Consider the following 7,721-nt stretch of genomic DNA (forward strand, 5'->3'; position numbering starts at 1 on the left):
CCGTTCCGGAAAACATGATTCTTCTGCACGTCGGATTTCGATTATGCGACGTACAGTTTAGTCGGTGATGTTAGCGGAGGAAGCAGAATTGTCGGGTTTGCTAGAGGAGCGACGCAATCGAGAAAAGTGAAGTTTTCGGGAAATTTATTTCAATTTATCAATCGTTGAACTTTTTAGCAATGAAAACATTTTTAATGGGACAGTCTTTGGATTTTGGTAGTCTCTAATAAAATGTTTACGCGTATGGTTTGCTGTTGAGAGAAACGTTAAAACGGTATAATTTTAAGTGTTACTTTAGCAAGCTACTTTTCAGATAAAAATAGCTGGCTTTTGGAATTATTTTTTCAGGATATCTGGGAATTAACGAGTTTCGAGACGTGTGTCACTCTTTTGCTAAAACCGACGAGATGTGTCTCGTGGCGATATCTTTAATTTGTCGCTCACATTTGGATCCACTTGAGCTCGTCTCCTTCCCCTCTGTGTATGCTATTTCGTGCTCTTTTCTTTAGATATCACTTCGTTTCATTGGTAGCCTTTATGGCGTCCAACTTCGGGAAACGTTATGATTCCAGCGTGACGATCCTTCGTTCCAATCATCCGCGCATTTTCGCTTCGATCGTAGTTTCAAAAGTTAAGAAATACCTGTGGATTATTTTCAAAATTGTCATCTCTCGCAATGCTTGATTAATTTTAATTCGTAAGGCAGTTTGTATCAGATTTAGTATTCAGTATTAGCTGCTGACATTTTTCTCGTGAACGGTAGATTGATGAGGAAAATAGAAAATTAAATTTCGACAAAATTTCATTATCTTTTATGCACAAATCTAACGGCTGAAATAGAGTTTTTCAATTTGCAATAGTTTTGCGTGGATTTGCATAACGTTATACAAGTGTAAATAAGGAGAACAGTAAAATATCTTCCAGTTTCCTCCGCAATTCTCGTTTCGCAGATGCTGCACCCTTGTTCACTCTCGTATAGTCGACGAAAGAAATACAGCGAGGTCGTAAAATCGATCACTTGTCAAACTTTACACATTCGAGCATATATCGGCAAGCGAATCGACAGAATTGCCAGAAGATAGGGACCAAAAACCTCAGCCCGGGCCTCGTGACGAAGTTGAAGTCATAGTGGTGTACGTGGCAGGCTTTCTGGTAACGTTGAATACGATACAGTACTAAATTTGATGCTGTGTCATTTGTTTCATCATTTCTCGGAATAAGAAAATTCCAACTTGCGCCACTGTCACCATCTCCGATTCAATCCTAGTGGAAAAACGAAAAATGCCTCGCTCGACCTTGAATATTACCTCATCAATCGGTACCGTTACTTAACCCTTTCGCTACAGCAGATTTTAACGCGTAACATAGGGAACTTAACTTCTTATCTTGGCCGTATCGTTTCAAAAATTCGGTTTATTAAATTAAGCAGAACTTAAAGTGAAGTATTAAAGGAAACTGCACCAAGTGGCTCCAGCAGTATGTACGGTGACCAACAGTAACGAAAGGGTTGATGCTTCAATTTCCAACCTCTCTGTATTTCTTCCACCGACTATACCTCGAGCAAAGTGTCCAAATAAAAGGAACTTCTTTCGCCTGTGATCGCCGATACGTCGATTTCTCTGCCGGTCATTTCGAGGCTCGCGATTCCCTCCGACTTTCCCCTTTCGCCCGGGAACATCTTCGTCATGGTGTTCGGCGAGCTCGCTTATCAGGCCCGATTAGGTAATGCGATCGGCGAGCGTCGAAACGCGCCAAGTTTAACGACGCCGCGGCCTAGGAACGCGTTCCGGAAATGTAATTACGCGCGCGTCAGTGTCATTACTGGCGCGGCGGAGAAGGAGCAACGATTTGCTACGCCCAGCCTCTCCTCTACCTCTGCCGCGCTCGTTTCGGAATCGACGGAATCGGCTGTTACAGGCTATCTAGAATATAGCGCGCCGCCTGCGATAAATTACGCGAGGTGAAAGTGAACGGCCGAGATATATCTCAGACGAAGTGCATATTTCGTGTGAAATAATGTCAACGGTCGAGAGCCTTGAAAGTGCCTTCTCGAACGAGCTAATTCTTTTTTTCCTTTCCCCCTCTCCTTTTTTCTTTGTCTTTCATTTTCGTTTTCGATCAACGGGAGGAGGGAGCACATTCGTTGCCTTCTTCCTGTACTTAAAGTTTACGACCTTGGCTTCCTTTTTTTTTTTTTCTTTCTCATTCTCTTTTCTCAGCGTGTACTTTCGGCGAACGATGATTAACGGGCTGTTGCAAAATGAAACTTTCAGTGGCGTGCGTTGGTCTCGCGTGGAAATGTAATTCATCGAATAAGTCGGATTGAACTTGTCGAAATGACGAATTTCGGATTTCGTACTTGAAATCGGAGAGGTTATTAGTTCAGCTGGAGTAAAGAAATAATTATCTCAGTTTTATTTTCTATTAATCAATGCTGTGTCGAAATTCTTTACGCGGTATACTTAAACATACCGGAATAAAGAACATGTGCTGTACGTAACTCCGCTTGTTCCACTGTTTAAAAAACACCCCTGAAAATTCTTCATTACCATTTTTAAATGCCACTCGTTTGCGAGGTAACAAAAGCTCAACTTCTTTTTACCCCTGTGAAAAAAGGTGTTCTAAGATTATCAACTCGCGTCGAACTGGAGCAAAGAAAAGGGAACTCCGGCCAGCGGCGGCCTTTCATAAAATGGCCATCACACCACATTGTACAATCTTGACAGAAATAAATCTGCCGCGTTTATCACTGGAAAAGCGCAATGTAGCACGAAATGAATTTCCCCTCCTAACCATATTATACCACTATTCCGCCACGCTATCGAAATTCCCGATCGCTGGTGATCGTTTGTTTCTCCTCGTGCCTCGTTTCCCCGACAGGGTCAACGCTTTTCATCGGTTCGTCGTCGTCGTCGGTAGCAAATGAGATCGATCGAACGTTCTTCTACTTTTTCTGGATGTAGCAGCTCGGTGTGGTTGGGGTTGATCGTCGTCGATCGTCTGTAAAAATCGGCTTTGATCAGCGGGGCTGTTTGGTTCGACTGTGTGTATCCACGAGGAAGCGCCGTGGCGCAAAATTATTGCTCCTCGAGAATGATCGATCTCGACGGGAGCGGAGCGTTACACATCCGATGGGGAAACGAGGGTGGAGAAGAGTACGGGGGGAGGGAGAGACGCGAGAGATGACGGGACGCGCGGCATGCAAATTTATGTGCAATCGAAGGAGAATTACACGCGAAGGATCGGGGTTGCGTATACCCCGTTACGTAGTTAAATAAAATTGATGCACGCGAATCGTGGGATATTAAGTCACACTCTCAGATTCGGCGTCGCTTTGTTGGAGATACGAAGTGTCCTGTTAAAAAGGGGGATAGACGAGGGAGAAATTGACACCGCGGATCGTTCGGTGATATTTGGACACCCGTTATGTTCTTGTATTTGTTACGAATACTTGGAGATTCTAGAATGAATTTTTTTTGGGGGGGATTTTAAACATCTTTTGATGACTTTTGTCTGTTGAATAATTTTATATTTAATTTGGAACGACAGTGAAGCCTTGCTTCACTTTTAGTTAGTAGATTTCAGTAGACTTCTGCGGAATTCGGTAGATTTTAATTGATTTTGATAAATTTTTGATACTCCCTCGGTCCCATAATAACAGTAACAGTTGATGAATTTAATTTGTCCCATAATAATAGTAGCAAAAGAAAATAAATACAGAACGCAACATTTATTATCAAAAAGCTAGATTAAATTAAACAATAAATTAAAAATGTTACTCCTAATTTTTATTTTGAGTGTTCAGAGAGTTTCTGGATTTTTCAATAATTTCGTTACTGCATTTTAAACTTGTAGGTAGGATCCCTTGGCTGCGAAGCTTTGCTTTCCCTATATGCGTGAGCCGAAAATTATTGGAGCCATCGTTCTTCGTTGCGCCCAGCATAACTTGTTGAAGTGACAGATGTGGAATTGGTTTAATAATAAGTTGTGAGTGATGGCGTGAATGTAGTGTGTATGTCGAATCGTCTCGAGATTTGGTAAACGAGCGGATCATACAGGGTAACTTGGGGTAAAACAGAAGAACCGCGTTGTTATTGATATCAGTGAGTACGTGAGAATTTATTGCGAGATATATTTAGAGAGCGTTGATCAAATTATCATTATTTCTTTTTACGTGTGTTTATAGTTATTGTTATAAAATATATTGCTATTGAACTTACTATCAAGTATTACACAACCACAACAGAAACGTATTATCCAGTTTTTTTTCTTTTTTTCTTCAAGTTTTTCTCCATAATCTTTGCATTTACGTCCACAGTTTTGTTTTTTTCAAAGAATCAACATTAGCATATGATTCACCTTGACAATTATTTTCGGAAGCACGTTTCCAAATTCTTGATATGGTCATTCTGTTGCACTTAAATTGTGTTTCTTTTGGTGCATCAAGAACTGGACAATCGCAACTCGGTCTTCGCTTGAAAACTCTCCTTTTTTCATCTTACTTTTACAATGGGTTGATATTCAGCTGAAATAAAACAATTGATTTCGATCACCGGATGAAATTAGTAATAATTAGGTTAACCTAAAAATTGAAAGATGTGTCAAAACAAATGACAGATGCCGTGGAACATTGATTTTGATCGAAGGCTTCGCAATTTTGCGCTACAACATAACTTTTGCATTCGCAAATAAATACTGTTATTATGGGACAGAAGGAGTAGAATTCAGCAGATTTCAAAAGATTTCTGGAGATTTTAAGACCTTGAAAGTTATCAATAGATATCACTAGAATATAGTAAATTTGAATAGAATTCAGCAGACTTCGTTAGATTTTAATAGATTCCAGTAGGATTCAATTGATTTCAACATATTTCACTAGATTGCTGTATGCTTCGTATTGAGTGGATGTCTCAGTACTTAGGGACGAAGGGAGCACGATGGTGCAGGTTAGTCGAATTTAAAAATGAAAAATTGTAATAAGTTTGTAAGTTTATCTGTATAAATACTCTAAAAGGATTTCGTACGATTTTCTGTAACGAGATGTTAGGGATACCTAACGTGTCGCGTATCTTACTCTTGGTAATCTGATTATGGTTCTGCAGCTGTTAACCTTGAAATGACGTGTGTACGCTGATCTATTGTAATATTACATATTACGTAAATAGATAAAAGAGAATTAAGTGGATAATCATATCGTGCATTACTTCCACGTTTGTTATATCATACTCCTTCAACGTGTATCAGTTCTGCAAATATTGTAACCGTGTGCGATTTTAGAAACATAAATCTTTCATTGTCGATGCAATTTTCTCAAATTGCAGTCAAAATTGAAATGCAGTTTTCTAGCCTCCTTGAACCACTGATCGCTCTTTCTTTTACTTGTTAAGAAAAAAAATTGATTTGTCAGTGCTTGAGTGATTTTGAAATTTTTTAATTCGACAATGGTTGAAAAGTTTTGAAATTTTTCTGTTTGCCAGTATCTGAAAAGTATTGAAATTTTTCACTTTTGCAATACTTTTGAAAAGTTTTTAAATTTTGCAATGTTCGAAAAATTGTCCAATTCAGCAAGTACTTGAAAATATTGAAATTTTTCACCGAATTAACATCAAAGCTGGCGAAAGTAATAAAAAGGTGAAACGAAGAACGAAGGAAAGTGAATTCGTTCCTCGGTTTCGTTTATGCTACCTGAATCTCTCTAAAACGATACTTTGAAAACGAAGCGCTGCTTCCACCTGCCCGTTTCACGTGCATCCGACGAGATTCACATAGAAATAAGGGCCCCTCTCTTTTGTGGGGACCGCGGAGTCCTCCTTTCCCTTCTTCCGACCTCCATTTTATTCCACGCAGACCGCTGCCCGTTCTTCTCGTCCGGTTTCCTCGAACGTATTTGGAAACCTGCTCTCCGAGCCGTCAAAAACTGTACACGATCGAGAAGCTTATTAATGACAAACAAGAAAGAGACGTACGCGATAAGGATGCACAAAATTGCTTTTTCTTGTAACTTCAAATTTATGAGAGTGAAAGTAGAATGAAGAAAATTACTCGTCCACGCTCGAGATAGAGTAACAATGAAAATGAAGAGGAAAACTGGTTTTCGACAAGTTGTACCAAATATATCGTACAACGATATCACTGTAATTTAGAATTATTAGCGTAGATAGAAGGAAATATTTAGTGAAAAATAATACAACGTGAATTTCTCAGAGTTTCTCAAAGCGAAGTAAAATAGTACGATAAGATCGAAAGATTTCGTTCGTTAAACGAATTTGGTGCACACGTAATTTAGTAATTATTAGCGTAGATAGAAGGAAATATTGGGTGAAAAATAATACAACGTGAATTTCTCAGAGTTTCTCAAAGCGAAGTAAAATAGTACGATAAGATCGAAAGATTTCGTTCGTTAAACGAATTTGGTGCACACGTGGGATGAATACTTGCGTAAAATAAAATATCAATTACCGGTGATCTGGAAGAAATTTGATAAATTTATCTCGCAAAATTGTCGACAAAGGGATTAATTCATCTTTTTATCAGCTTTGAAACGCGACAATTTTCGCGACGGAATCACCGCAGCCAGGATTTTCACCGTCGATTTTCGACGAGAGCCAGAGAAATCAGAGGTTTCGCTACCACGGGAGCGAAATTCATGCTCTGCGATTCGCATTCCATCGAATCGTTCAATGCTAGTTATTGTTTGTGCACGCGTAAATTCACTAGAACCAATTCGAGCACGGTTGAAAGAGTGATAGACGCGTCCTGAATAGTTCCGAATGCAGCATACGTAATTGAATTGCCACGGGGATATTCGCGAATTAGCGAAATGAAATTATCACGTTTCAGATGTTCGAAGAAGATTTTAATTTGTCTTTGTACTTTTGTCCTTTCGATGGTTTTTTTTTTTTTTTGAGTTAGCAGCTATATCGCGAAAGTATTTTCCACACTTTCTTGGTTAACCAGTCGCTTTTCTTTGAGAAAGTTACCAGACTTCTGAACAGATAACAATCTGAATGAAGCGGACAAGGAAGAACTTCGTAACCCAATTGTTACAATTTTTCGTGGGTAGACACGAGTTTCGAATTTACCACGAAATATTTGATCGTTTCTTCCTTCCGTTTTCTCACGTGTGAAACACTACGTTTCTTCCTTTCGTTTATTATCAACGATGATCTTCTGTCAGATTCGACAATTTTCAAGTGTGTCAACGAATACATTTTTTCATAATTTTTTCACAGAAGAAAATATTCGAAAAAACACTGTGTTTCTTCCTATCGTTCATTGTCAACGATGATCTCCCATCAGATTCGACAGTTTTCAAGTATGTCAACGAATAGGGGGAGTTCCCCTAGCACCGGACGCTTCAGGTTTTTCTTAAATAAATCTCTCTACCTGTGCACACGCGACTGAAACGCGTAGAAAACTTATTTTTATTCCTTTTGTCTCCTCTAGGAGATACGCAGAATAACGGCTCCGTAGCGTTTCAATTATTGCAGATATAACTAATGTAGGAACTGACGGAAAAGTATTGAGGGATCCAACGGGAATCGAACCCGGGACCTTCGGCTTACCAAGCCGAGGCTTTGCGCGCTACTCCAACCACTCCCTCTCTATTCTCCCTTAGAGGTTTCCTATTTGGGTATGGAGGCCCCGATACTACACTCGGCCATCCTGAACTGACATTCGCCCTCGAATGTCCTCAGTGCAACACAACTCAACACTTTCGG

The 7,721-nt window shown here is 39.6% G+C and overlaps 1 protein-coding gene across 3 annotated transcripts in view; it reads left to right on the plus strand.

Moving 5' to 3' along the window:
• LOC108578782 (RNA polymerase II elongation factor ELL) overlaps positions 1-7,721 on the plus strand; it is a 178,143-nt gene that overhangs the window by 9,567 nt on the left and 160,855 nt on the right. The window lies entirely within an intron of this gene.

This window comes from Habropoda laboriosa, unplaced genomic scaffold, assembly GCF_001263275.1.
Source record: "Habropoda laboriosa isolate 0110345459 unplaced genomic scaffold, ASM126327v1 scaffold28, whole genome shotgun sequence".
Lineage (NCBI taxonomy): Eukaryota > Metazoa > Arthropoda > Insecta > Hymenoptera > Apidae > Habropoda > Habropoda laboriosa.